Source organism: Notolepis coatsorum (assembly GCF_963971535.1).
Source record: "Notolepis coatsorum genome assembly, chromosome: 4".
Taxonomy (NCBI): Eukaryota; Metazoa; Chordata; class Actinopteri; order Aulopiformes; family Paralepididae; genus Notolepis; species Notolepis coatsorum.
The window spans coordinates 32,105,076-32,118,332 of record NC_140168.1 but is presented as its reverse complement, the minus strand read 5'-3'; the positions used below and the strand labels follow the sequence as shown (position 1 = coordinate 32,118,332).

Genomic DNA, 13,257 nt, shown 5'->3' with positions numbered 1-13,257 from the left:
ATTACGATGGACTCCTAATTGGAGACGGGGGTTATGCATGCAAGCCCTACTTCATGACCCCCTATCCAGAGCCAGCACCAGGGCCTGAAGCCCGTTTCAACGGGGCTCATGCTCGGACGAGAGCCCGGATAGAAATGACCTTCGGCCAACTGAAGGGCAGATTCACGTGTCTGCGCGGGCTGCGGGTGGCACCAGACAGGGCATGTGACATCACTGTGGCCTGTGCAGTGCTCCACAATATAGCAACACTGAGGAAGGAGAGGGTCCCAGTCATCCTGGACCATCCTGAGGATGACCTACAGCCAGTCCACTTGGACGAGCAGACCGGACAGGCTGCAAGGAACAGAATTGCCCACCATCATTTTGGTTAGGTGTTGAGTTCATTTAGGTTAATGTTGGACTCATCTTACGTATTCCTCTTTTCATGTTTAATTTATATGGTTATAGGCTTTGCCACCCTCTTTGCTTTCAAGTTATACCCATTCATAGAGGAACATGTACAAGAAGAAGAAGAGATCCATATGTTGTACAATAAAGTCTTTATTTTTTCTGACTGCTGCCCCGCCTGCCCGCCTGTAAATGAAAGTGCACACAAGAAAGAATTTCAGTTAAGTTGCATTTCATGCCAAAGCTCACAAATACTTTAGGCAAAGCTTCACATGGTTACACTTACATCCAGCTGCTGATCAATCAACTCCATCTCCTTGTGTAGTTTCCGTATCTTTATCCGGCGGTACTCATTCCGACCCACCGTCTCAGACTGTAGGAATTCAACCTCAGCCCGCAACTTCCGCTTATATAGTGATTTGACACTTTCACGGTCGTTCTAAAGAAAGAAAATGAATGTGTGGCGGTCAGATGGCAACTAAACTCAGACCTCCCCTCACAATGTGAGGGTATTAAATGATAACTCACCTCCCCACCCCCAGTTCCAGCAGAGTGAGAGGGGCCTGCAGGCTCCGGCCGTGATTCAGTACCTGGCTAAAGGAATGCATTGATTTAGTCCAAATACCACTCACAAGGAGTGAGTTGGATAGGAGTATTAGTTTCCACAACTTGTTTTTACCACATCACCGGAACATGCAGTTAGGGTGTCCTCGCCATCGTCTGCTGGACTTTCAGTCTGTTAGTGAATTAGGAATTATTAGGAACTTTGGAGAATTGTCTTTGGTTCTTTAAAGGACACACACAATGAACATGTATTGATGGTTTTATTTCGGTATTCTACAAAGCAAAGTAGTAGAACCTTTTATGAAAGAGAGAAAATGACCGACAACGTGTAGGCTGAAGCAGAGGCTTATAATTGCTATATACCCTTTTTACATTACATTATTTACCAAAAACACCGACATAATTCAGTGGATGATATTGCAATGGTTTGGGATATTTTTCAATGATCTTCTGATTATTGATTTCTTTATTGCTAAAATAGAACCATTACACAATGATGCAGCAATATCAACTTACATCAGTGGTCTCCTCTGCATCAGCAGGTCCAAACACTGCAAAATGTGACGATGGTTAACTAAATGAATAATCATGAAAGAGACGCATAGAATGAAGTGCACCTATACCTCTGGGATGAGGGCTCCTAGGATTACTCCCGGAGGCGGAGGAGCTGCCCCCAGCTACACCCTCCATTATGGGTCTTCCCCTGTTATGCTGGAGGGCCAGCTCCTCCGCAGGAGTGAAGTCAGGGGTCTTCGGCCCCCCCCCCCGTCTTGGCCATGTCGGACCTCTTTTTGTTTGCTGGAATATGAAGGATCATACGACATTGACAAGCTGTTCAATGCAATACCATGGCACAGATTGTATTAATTCACTCACTCACCATTCTGAATTATATTCTTATGTTTGGTTTTCACCTGCTCCCATGTCCGTTTGGACTCTGGGTTGTTTCTATACATGGGGGTTGAAAGCGCTCATAATTATATGACAGTGTTGGTAGTACACCATAGCATTATTGTAGGAAATTAATAAGGTGGACTCATGAATAATGTAAGAATAGAGAGGATCACACGCAATTTCATTTCACTGCTTCAATGTATTGAATGTCTGACCTAATACATATCCTCATATACGTATCTATTAATCCATATCAATTATATGAATACGCTTTGGGCTTTTGTATCTACTTATTCTGAAGGTTGTGATAATGAATAATATACATTTGCCCAACACTTACGCATTCAACGTATCCGCGATGTGCTGCCACGCACTCTGCCTTGCCCTCGCAGCGGTGGCAGTGTTGGACTTTATATTGATGATGCTCTTGTGCTCTTCATAAGTGCGCATGAGCAATTCCTGCTCAGAGGGGTGGAAGAAATTAGCTCTCGTCGCTTTCGCCATTTTCGCTCTGACATCTGCATTTCTGCACTCGATCTCTGATGCCTTTTGAGGTGACGCGGCCACGCGCAATTATCCAGAGTCGTCAAGTCCGGCTTGAGTTAACGAGAGTCAATCGGCCTTCTTGGAACCTGAATAGCCTGGCTTCAATCATCTCGTTAACTGAAGCTGGATAATGACATCTTGATCGACTTAGTTGAACCACGTACAAGAAACAGGGCCCTGGTCTACAAGATACACTGATGACACTAGATGTCGCACTAGAGCACCAGCATGTAATTTATCCAATCAGGTGCATTCCATGCGGTGAAATGGGAAATTGGGAGGAGATACATGCCTGCAACATGTAAACATTCATTTTGGACCCGCAATTTTTTTTAAATTAAATTAATTACATTTTTATTATTATTCATTATAATAAAAAAAATCATAATAATTTTGGGGGAAAAGCAATACTTTTATTCTGCACCTTTCTAAAAGCTCTGTGGGGATGCGTTTTAATAAATGATTACTCTACATGCAAATCTATATTTATATTATCTCATATTTAAGTCTGACATTATTGTTTCGTTTTTATTTTGTCATATAAAAAAAGTTGAGGATTTTTTTTGCATCATAGTCCTCATTGACAAAATCAACACAGTCGGACGGCGTGCAAGCCTGTGTGTGTGTGCGTGCACATCACTGACCTAGCTGGGTGGCGGAGGTGGTGTTGTTGTTGTTGTTGGTGGTGGTGTTGTTGTTGGTGTTGTTGGTGGCGGTGGCGTTGTTGGTGGTGGTGGTGGTGGCTCTCCCTCCCGGGTGGGATGAGGTGGAGGAGCCCTGGAGGTCGGGGTTAAACCGGATGTGGCTGTGGCCCTGGTAGGGGGTGGAGGTGGCCAGACGTCCCTGCCAGACGGCCGAGCCCTCGTCCTCCGACGACGTGTCTGTGAGCGACAGGGGGAGCAGCGTCACAACAGCTGAACACAACATGGCCTGAGACCTGCTCAGAGCATTCCTAACGTCTGCATTGATACGCTCAAAGCCGAGAACCGGATGGAACAGTGACCCAAATTGAGAGAAAGTTAGTCTTGTGTTGGGGGTGAGGACCCACGGTTTTAAGAGACACTGCTCTACAGTATGAATATAAGTCAGTGAGAAAGACAGATGGTTAGATGAAGATGGAGGAGGAGGAGGGCTGAGGGAGCGCCGGGTGTTACATATCCTTGTGGCATTAACACCAGCATTGCTTTGAATTCCACTCAAGCCCCTTATACCCAAATGCAGAGAGATGTCAGAGCCTTCTAGAACTACACTGAATGTAGAAGACAAGACTGTGAGACCTTCTGGACACCCGACAGGCCGGAGAACGCCGTGTTCAGACAGGATGGAGAGCCAAGGGACCATTAGCGGTCAGAGGTCACCGTCATCATGGATGTTTTTATAAACTAGGTATAAACGGAAAACATGGCACTAGGGACCCACAGCACTGCTGCTCGATAAGGATTTTAACATCTAGGACAGCGGTTCTCAACAGGGGTGCCTTGAGATTACAAATAAATAAGAATTATTTATTTTTTTAATATTCTTTTTGGATTACAGAAAATTATCACTAAAGTGCTATCTGTTGCAGCTGCACTGTTTTCCATGAAAATACCATATTTGGATAAGTTTGACAATTTCTCAAAATCATTATGAAACTTGGTTAATAAAAACACAGAAAAGGATCACCAAGTTACCGGTACTCTGGATAAAAAAAACCTTTACAGAAAACATTGAGACAAAGCTTCCTGACAAATCTCCATCCAAACTCTTGGAAGAACTCATTGAAATCTCATCCGATACCACCTGGTGCACCTTGCATGGTCGCCTCCGCCGCCAGTGTGCGATTCAAGAGGTTTATTCATCACATACAAGACATAGTGAAATGAAGGTGGCCATGCCCGCTTCGATTGTGCAAAAAATAGACATGATAAAAGTACTAATTTAAAATACAAAAGGTAATGAGTCCCATGTACACTATTATACAATATACAGTTATACTCTATGTCACTATGCTAACTATACTATACAAAAACATCCAGTTATGTTTTATTTACATTTTTTATGCGTGAGTGAATGGGTGAATGTGAGGCATAAGTTGTAAAGCGATTTGGATAAAAGCACTATATAAATGCACCATTTACGACTGCTCTACTTCCTGTTGCTTAAATAATTAGCAAGCCCTGGCTCGCCCTGCAGTGGAAACCAGGCTACCGGTCCTGAACTCAAATGGAACTGTAAGCGAGAGAGATAGTGTTCACTTTCTTACCCAGTGACTACTGAGGCTGGGCTTCGGGGGTTTGCACGACAGACGACCATCGTCCACCCTGTGGGAACGTGAGAGGTCAAAAGTGTCATATACGGAAGTATAATAAGAGATACGTGGGTAGTTCTAAGGCCTGCGCATTGATCTGGAGTTATATTGTTATACTGAACGTGAATGAGTCAGGCATACTGTCAGGCATACTGAAGTTGTCAATAAATGAGCAGAGCTCGCACCAAGTCATAGCCTCCAGACGATTAATCTACAAAAAGGTCAAAAACGGTCGAGGGACGCATCGCAAGATTCAAACGATAGATCCGCTTCTACTCAACCTCATCTCGTAGGCGAAACTCTGCCTCCGCGTCCAAAATGTGCATCTCTGCGGCTCTCATGCTCTGCTGCAGTTAGCCCCGTTCGTGACTGTGATGCACGCCAACAAGGTTTGGCTGAGTGAATCCACAGTCCCTTGCTCCTCAATAGGAAACCACCCTAGATTTACTCTGAATAACTGGTCCGACGCGAAACGTTCGTTATACAAGTATCGCAGAGAAATTTCAAAGGTACTCAGTTGCACGAGGGTCTTGGACAGAGAATCGCAATGGTTTCAAAGCTCAGCGTTGCTAATAAATATTTAAAATATTTTTTATAAAAAGACTAAAAGTATAATGGAGCTCTATGGAGAAACCATGGCACTCCCCTGACTAAAAGTATAATGAAGCTATGGAGAAACTGTTTAGATCACTAGCATGGCTAACAAATGCAAACATGTTGTAGTCTGCCCCGTTGTTTCCTTTTTTTGCCTCCTTGACGCACGCACTGACGTGGACGAGAAACCAGTCTATAGGTTCATTGTTCTATATCTATTAGGGATGTCCGATATCGGCATTCAAATGTGATATCGGAAAATATCTGTATCGGTTTTCAAGATTTTTTACATTTCTATAACCTTTATTTACCCAGGCAAGCAAGTAAGAAATGATTTTATTTATTGTCAAAAGTATGCATAATGTTGTGTTAATTCCACAACAAGAGATATAGATAGATAGAGATACTTTATTAATCCCCTTGGGGAAATTCAGGGTATCTCGCAGCTCACATAGCATACAGACATTTGACCATTCCCAAACAGTAGTTACACATTATGTCTGTATCATGAATTAAAATAAGTACATGATAAAATTCAATCAAATCATACCCATCAATATTAAAATTAAAATTAAAATAGGAGCGTGATTAGATAAAAGCAGGTGTATAAAAACAGGTGTAAAAACAGATGTAAAAACAGGTGTAAAAACAGGTGTAACTATAATACGCTGTTGTACAGTCTGATGGCTGTGGGGACAAAGGACCTCCTGTGCCGCTCAGTCCGTAAGTGCAGGGAGATGAGCCGTCCGCTGCGACTGCTGCTCTGCCCCACCAGGGTGTGGTGGAGAGGGTGGTTGATATTGCCCATGATGGCCAGCAGCTTGCTCCGAGTGCGGCTCTCCACCACGGTCCCCAGTGGGTCCAGTCTCCTCCCTACCACTGAGCCAGCCTTCTTGACCAGCTTATCCAGCCGTCTGGTATCCCTGGCCGTGGTATTACCACCCCAACAGACAGCGGCGTAGAGGAGCACACTTGACACCACTGCCTGATAAAACATGTACAACATTTCCCCACACACATTAAAATACCTGAGCCTCCTAAGGAAGAACAGCCTGCTCTGTCCTTTCTTGTAAAGTGCTTCCGCATTAGCAGCCCAGGCCAGCTTATCATCTAGGTGCACTCCTAAATATTTGTATGATTGCACCGTCTCAATGTTGTTTCCCCGTATGCTGACTGGTTGCAGAGGTGGTTTCGACCTGCGGAAGTCCAGTACCATCTCCTTGGTCTTTTTTGCGTTCAGAAGAAGGCCGTTCCGTTCGCTCCAGTCGCTGAAGGCTCCCACCTGGTCCCTGTACTCTCCCTCCTGTCCCTTCCTCACACACGCCACAATCGCTGTGTCGTCCGAATATTTTTGGACGTGGCAAGACTCAGAGTTGTAATTGAAGTCTGCCGTGTAGAGGGTGAACAGGAACGGAGCGAGAACAGTCCCCTGTGGGGCCCCAGTGCTGCTGACCACTGTCTCCGAGACACAGTTGCCCATTCTGACAAACTGTGGTCGATCTGTCAGGTAATCTGTGATCCAGGAAGTGAAGGAGGGATCCACCCCCCATCTTCCTGAGCTTGTCTTTTAGTATGAGAGGTTGAATAGTATTAAAAGCGCTCGAAAAATCAAAAAACATAATCCTCACATAACTCCCCGGCTCATCCAGGTAGGAGTAGGCCCGATGTAGCATGTAGAGGACCGCGTCGTCCACCCCGATGCTCTCCCGATACCCAAACTGCAGGGGGTCAAGGGCGTGTTCAGTCTGTGGCCTCAGATGGTGTAGAAGCAGCCTCTCCAGTGTCTTCATGATGTGTGACGTGAGGGCCACCGGTCTGTAGTCGTTGAGCTCGGCCGGGCGCCCAGCTTTGGGTACCGGCACAAGACATGATGTTTTCCACAGGACCGGCACCCTCATGTCCCGCAGGCTCATATTGAAGAGCTTCTGTAACATTATGTAATGTTATTACATGGCGTTTTCACATTTGCCGAAATGCTTGCTTGTGATTGGTCAACAGCCCCCCGACTGCGGTCATTATTTTTCGATAATGACCGCAGATTTTTCAATAATGACCGCAGAGCGCAGCTGTTCGCAATCAAGCCCACTGACACACACTGTTTCAGTGCTGCCGGCGATGACAGGGGGCGGAGCAACGAGCGGAGCCTGAACACAGCGGAGCCAGAACAGAGGCTGCTGCTCGCGATAATAATAATCACTTTATTTGGGCTGACAGAGCCACAGAACTGCGATTTGTCAAATTAATTAGGTATATTGTTAGTAAGTTAGCCATGTAATAAGCGGGATAATGTATAGCTTTACTCGGTCATTGTCGCAAAATAATTGACCTTCACTCCGTTTAAAACTATTTTAAACTCCGTGTCGGTCAATTATTTTGCGACAATGACCTCCTAGCCATACATTATCCCTTACTTAATGACCTGAAATTATTCCATTTTTTGGGGGGGAAACCTGCATATATCGGTATCGGTTGATATCATATCGGAAATTAAGAGTTGGACAATATCGGTAAAAAAGCCAATATCGAGCATCCCTAATATCTATGCGTCACACACATACCCTGGAACGCCACGCCTTGCTCCCAGTGTAGCCGGTGTACTCTTGTCTGCGTTGTGTGTTAAGTCGATTCGACCCCTGTTAAGGGATCGCCCTGAGTGAGAGTTGAACCCCGGACGCCCGCGTCGCGAGCGGCATCACAGACCACTAAGCAAGAAGTGAATTCACTTCTTGCTTCTGGGTCTGGATGCCTCTGGGGAGTGAGTTTACTTGCAGTACCGCTTACCATCCACAGCCACGTCACTAATTGTACCCGTGACTGTGGATATACTGCGGTACCTCCGTTACACTCGTGTAGCCGGTGTGATCTTACTCTGCATTGTGTTTTTCGATTCGACCCCTGTTAACACTTTCAGTGCCACTCACGAGATTTCTCGGGTTTTTTTTATAGGTGGTTGCATGCCACTCACGAGATTTCTCGAATTTTTTTTTTTTCCGATCTGAAAAATTATTGCATCACCCGAGCCTACCCGAGTATAGCCGAGGGGCGCCGGCGATCACTGTGGAAAAAAGCGCCCCCTGTCGTCTCCCAGATGACATAAGTGATTTTGGAATGGACTCAATGAAAAAAATCCAGTACTCCACATTTTCCAGTTCACTGATCCAGCCGGGGTTACTAGAGTTCATTCTGGAGCCTCAGATCCCCGCGGATCATGGAGTTCTACTGTATCGCGTTGGATCCATACACGTATCGATTTTTTCGAATGGTGATCAGGAATTGGAATATACCAGTTGGATACCATCTGATGTCAGGTAAGGACTCTATGTTATCAGTGGTAGGATAATCAGAGTACCGTATATGAAATGCTATATGTGTACGTTAATAATAATGGCGGGCGAAATCTTATAAGTGTGGTACCGCACCGGTCGACGCCGGCATCATCATCATCACTTCATCAGACAATCACCATCAGACCATCCCACAGTTTACATTATATTCAATTATTAAAATGAATTAAAAACTTACATTTTGCGATTCGAACGGTATAGCATAGAGGACCGATTACAGTCTCCCCACTTGACTTGACAGTTCTGATCGACCTCCTCCTCAGTCCTCACTCACCTCACTTCGAATTTGGTCCCAGAGCACGTCACGTGTGAGGCTTTACACCAATCAGAGATACACTCAGCATCGGCACGAGCTCACAATGAAACGTATTACAAGACTCAGTCATCATGACCACTGTGGTAGCTGTCTATTTTGAGAGAGAGAGCGAGAGCGAGAGCGAGAGCGAGAGCGAGAGCGAGAGCGAGAGAGAGGGGGGGGGGGGGGGGGGGGCAAAGCAGAACATTAATTCATGTCTTTTCAACAGGATACTTATGGTATCAGCAGCTGGTTGGAAGTAATGAGTATTAGTTAGTAGTTACCGCTTAGCAAACTCCTTGGCATCGACTGTTTCCAGTCGAGGACCTGGCTCGGTCCTTCCCGCGTACTGTCTGGGGGGCACCAGCATATTTCTGTTTGGCTTTAGTTCCATTGTATGCTGTTCTCCCATCCGTTTCTTCCGTCGTCCTGTTGAGAAGAACAGAATAATGAAAAATTAAAAAATGGGGGACCCTGATGCAGGGCTGGGCGATATAACGATAATTATCGCGATATATTTTAATAATCGATATCGGGGGGAAAAAATATATCGTTTTTTTTTTGTGACTTGCAACAGGGCAGTTTTAAAACCAGAGACAGTGGACAGACTTGTCTTTCTTGCCTGCAACTTAAAGTAATGGCTTTGCTTGTCCAAATGACAATACTGACCAAATTGAGATTTATTTTTCTCTTGTCCATTTATTTTGTTTGCTTTCTAATTTAAAATACAGTTTGAAACCGTCTGTACACAGTAGGCTATGTGTGCTAGCAGAGCTAGTCTCCAGTCGCGAGTCACGGTGCACATGTGCGGTGGTTTGTCCACCAAAAAAGCGCCAAAAGATAGAAAAGAAACTAGCAGAGCCAGAACTGTTCAACTCCCCTGGAGCCACAGCCAGCAGAGAAGCCGGTTTACTCTGGCTTTCAAACCAGCTGCAGCCTATGGGCGGCTAGGTGGTGCAGTGGGCAAGGCGCTCACCACCAATGCAGGAGACGCTGGGTTCGAGCCCAGCTCTCCGCATTGCTATCAGCTTGGCTGGTCGTTCATACTAATACAATTGGCAGTATTAGGGGGTGGGAAGCTGGTGGGTGGGGATCGGATGTTGTGGACAGCGACTCCTACAGGTCGGTTGGTGCGCCTGCGCAGCAGAATCAGGAAGCGACGGGGGCGGCGTGCCCTCCAAACGCAGACCCCCCGACGCTGAGAGATCGTGCTGTGCAGGTGAAAAGATGCGACGGCTGCCTCCTCGAGTACCGGAGGGGACACGTGATGCAAGGCTTATAGCCCACATAGCAGCGACAACACGCACAGACTGTCCTGCTGTTAGTGTCTGCAATCTGTTAATAAAGTTATCAATCAATCAATCAAGCCTCACTTTTCGTAACGTTTCCGTCGGCAGACTCTTCGAATCCTTTGTCATAACGCACACACACACACACACAAAAACACACACACATAAGGCAGTATTAATATAATATAACACATGGCGATATACTAAAAAGCTATTTATAATTTTTGGCTGGTAAAAAATCTGCCTGGCTGGTAGTTTTTAAAATCAATCAAGCCTCACCGTCGGGGTCGTTGTTATCTCCATTGAAATCCTCATATTCATATTCATCCGACATGTTTACACTGGAATTAATGAATGAATGAATTAATTAAACACATATCAGTTTTGTTTGCTCTACCTCCACATATTTGGAATTTTCTTTTCTGAAATTCAAAAGAGCACTGAAATCTCATCTCCTAGACCTATAGATCAAAGATCACCGATATTTCCCATATGGACTTCCTTTACAAACTGGTCTGATGGCTTGTATTTTGTTATTGTATTTTCGTTTTATTATTCTTCCTGTCATTAGTTGTCTACCAGAAATCGTATGAAAGTCATTGTTACAGTTGTTATAACGAAATTTAAAATGCAGCCCTATAGGTGCTATAGTAAAAATATAAAAACAGTCCTAAACACAGTATTAAATATAAAAACAGGAGTAAGGCATAAATAACATTAACATAAACAGGGGGATGTAAAAGATAATTGCACTATCCCATAATGTTGTGTGTGCGTGGGGGGGGTTGCAAGGGAGACTGTTGTTTTAGCTAAGTTTAGTGCACAATACACATATGGCCCTAGGATAAAAACTGAACGTCAGTCTGTTAGTCCGGGTGGGCATGACGCTGAAAGGTTTCCGTTAGCCGGTAATTACCGGTATTTGACCGGCAAAATCTGTTGAAGTCCGAATATTTAAATCTCTCCGGTCATAATGTCCGGTGAAAAGAATTCCCGCTAAGCACAATTTGATTATTTGAATTGTATTAAAATAGGCTAAAATTAAATAGCCTATGCGATGTACGAAACAATCATTACTAGGGCGGTTAGGTGGCCGAGCGGAGATTGCGTTCGTCACCAACCCCGGAGCTGTGGTTGGCTGGCCGTCTGCACTAATACAATTGGCTGTATTAGAGGGTGGGAGAAGCTGGCGGGGTGGGTCCGGGTCGTTGTAAACAGCGACTCCTACAGTTCGGTCGGGGCGCCTGCTAAGCGCGGATAGGACTTGAGGGGGATAGTGTGGTCCTCCCACACGCTACGCCCTCTCGATGAGAATCCGCGCTGCCAGGTGAAAAGAAGCGGTGATTGGCTGGACGTGTGTCGGAGGAAGCACGTGGTAGCCTCCACTCTCCCAGATGATCTGACTGTGGGGGGTAAGTGCGCAGCGACCAGGAAGGGACTGGGAATTGGCATACGACATTGGGATGGGAGAAAATCGGAGGAAAAATGGAGGGGGAAAAAGATCAATAAAAAAAAAGAAACAATCATTACATGTGTTTCATTGTTGCTTCACTGATAAAGCGCGGATGGCGCCGCTCAGATGTGAATCATTTTTTTCTTTCTTTTTTTTAGCCTGTCTGGCCAGCCACCATAACGACAAACAGCTATACGAGCGAGAGAGAGAGATGGCCAAACAAGCTAAACTTAACAAATATTTTATGAAACCAAGCACAAGCAGGTCTAATAATAATGACATTGACAACGAAGATGAGTCTTCTGAACTTGAAGTCACAGAGACCGCCGATGCCGTGGTGGCTCCTGCGGAAAAGAAACAGACATGTCGAGCGTTCAGGCCCGAGTGGAAAGTTTAATTCTCCTGGCTGAGGTACGACATTATAAATGCGGAAGAAATTTTTTTTTGCGAAAAATGCGAGAAATCGGGGAGGAAGAATGGATTCACAAGAAGAGCAACGAACATGAGAATCTCGGCTCTCACTGAGCACAGTCAGTGTAGTGAGGACCACGTATCAGCCGTCTACCTAACGCAACAGCAAACCGCAATGCAAGGCCACTCCCGGGGTGAGTGAGTGTTGACATTTTTTAATCATAATTTATGCAACTGGTTGGTTGACCGCCTCTGAAAGGAAGACAGGAACCAGTGGAGAAGCAGATCCTGAGACGAAAGTGGGGATGGATAGGCCACACTTTGAGTATGCGACCTAAGAACACCTGGAGGCGGGACACTGAGGCAGAGCTCAAGAGACTTCCTGGGGGGACTCGGGGAGGCAGAAAGGACGTGTACAAAGCCGTGTTTGATGGAGAAAAGTCGTAGATGGCCTATGGTCCATTGGGACTAGCGATGGGCCTAAGTAAGTAAGTAAGTAGTGGTTGACCGCCGTGTCACATAGTAATTAATGCATAGTATTGATTGTAACTAAATGTAGGCTATAAATGAAATCAACAAATGCGTTACGAGCATGTGGCGACGAGCTAGCAAACGAGGCAATGTGATGATCAACTACAGTTGTGTGTCTGATACAACGAGGTGAAGCGATGTCGACTCGAGGTTCATTTGGGGTGAGTCATGTGACGGCACGCAAGCCTGAGCGCGTGCCGGGCGGGAGCTTGATGCTCCCGCCAACTTGGGAGGCCGCGAGAGATAGTAATTTGATTCTGCAAATCAATTTCTCATTCTTCGCTTGATGTAATTAATACAAATGTCCAATATAACGGAATTCGTTAGCTCATACAAATGTGATTATAACAGACTGCTCTGACCGGAATTTCTCGAATATGTCCGGGATAGAAATCTTCCAGACACCCACCCAGACCGGCGAATAATTTCTAACAGGCCTTCTTCCTCCTGTAGTATTATAGTCCCCGATCAGATTAATCTCCTCTTTAGTTTATTCAGCTGCAGGTTGTTATTTTTGCACAGGGCTGAGAGCTGCTCTATAGTACGAGGTGAAAAAGCTTAGTTCTGGTGAGTTATATAGCCATTAAAATGTTTACCGTACTTTTCGGACTATAAGCCGCACCTTTTTTCCCCATTTTTCGACCCTGCGGCTTATATAA

The 13,257-nt window shown here is 45.3% G+C and overlaps 2 long non-coding RNA genes across 2 annotated transcripts; both read right to left on the bottom strand.

Annotated features, from left to right (window-relative positions):
- Nucleotides 1-697: 697 nt before the first annotated feature.
- On the bottom strand, nucleotides 698-1,096 carry LOC311226274. The gene is made up of 3 exons (XR_014619538.1): nucleotides 1,067-1,096; nucleotides 916-981; nucleotides 698-826 (listed from the first exon to the last, which is right to left on the bottom strand). It is a non-coding gene; the product is annotated as an uncharacterized lncRNA (long non-coding RNA).
- A 1,953-nt stretch (nucleotides 1,097-3,049) lies between these two features.
- On the bottom strand, nucleotides 3,050-9,000 carry LOC311227323. Its single transcript, XR_014619587.1, has 3 exons — nucleotides 8,894-9,000; nucleotides 4,637-4,694; nucleotides 3,050-3,272 (listed from the first exon to the last, which is right to left on the bottom strand). It is a non-coding gene; the product is annotated as an uncharacterized lncRNA (long non-coding RNA).
- Between the last annotated feature and the right edge of the window lie 4,257 nt (nucleotides 9,001-13,257).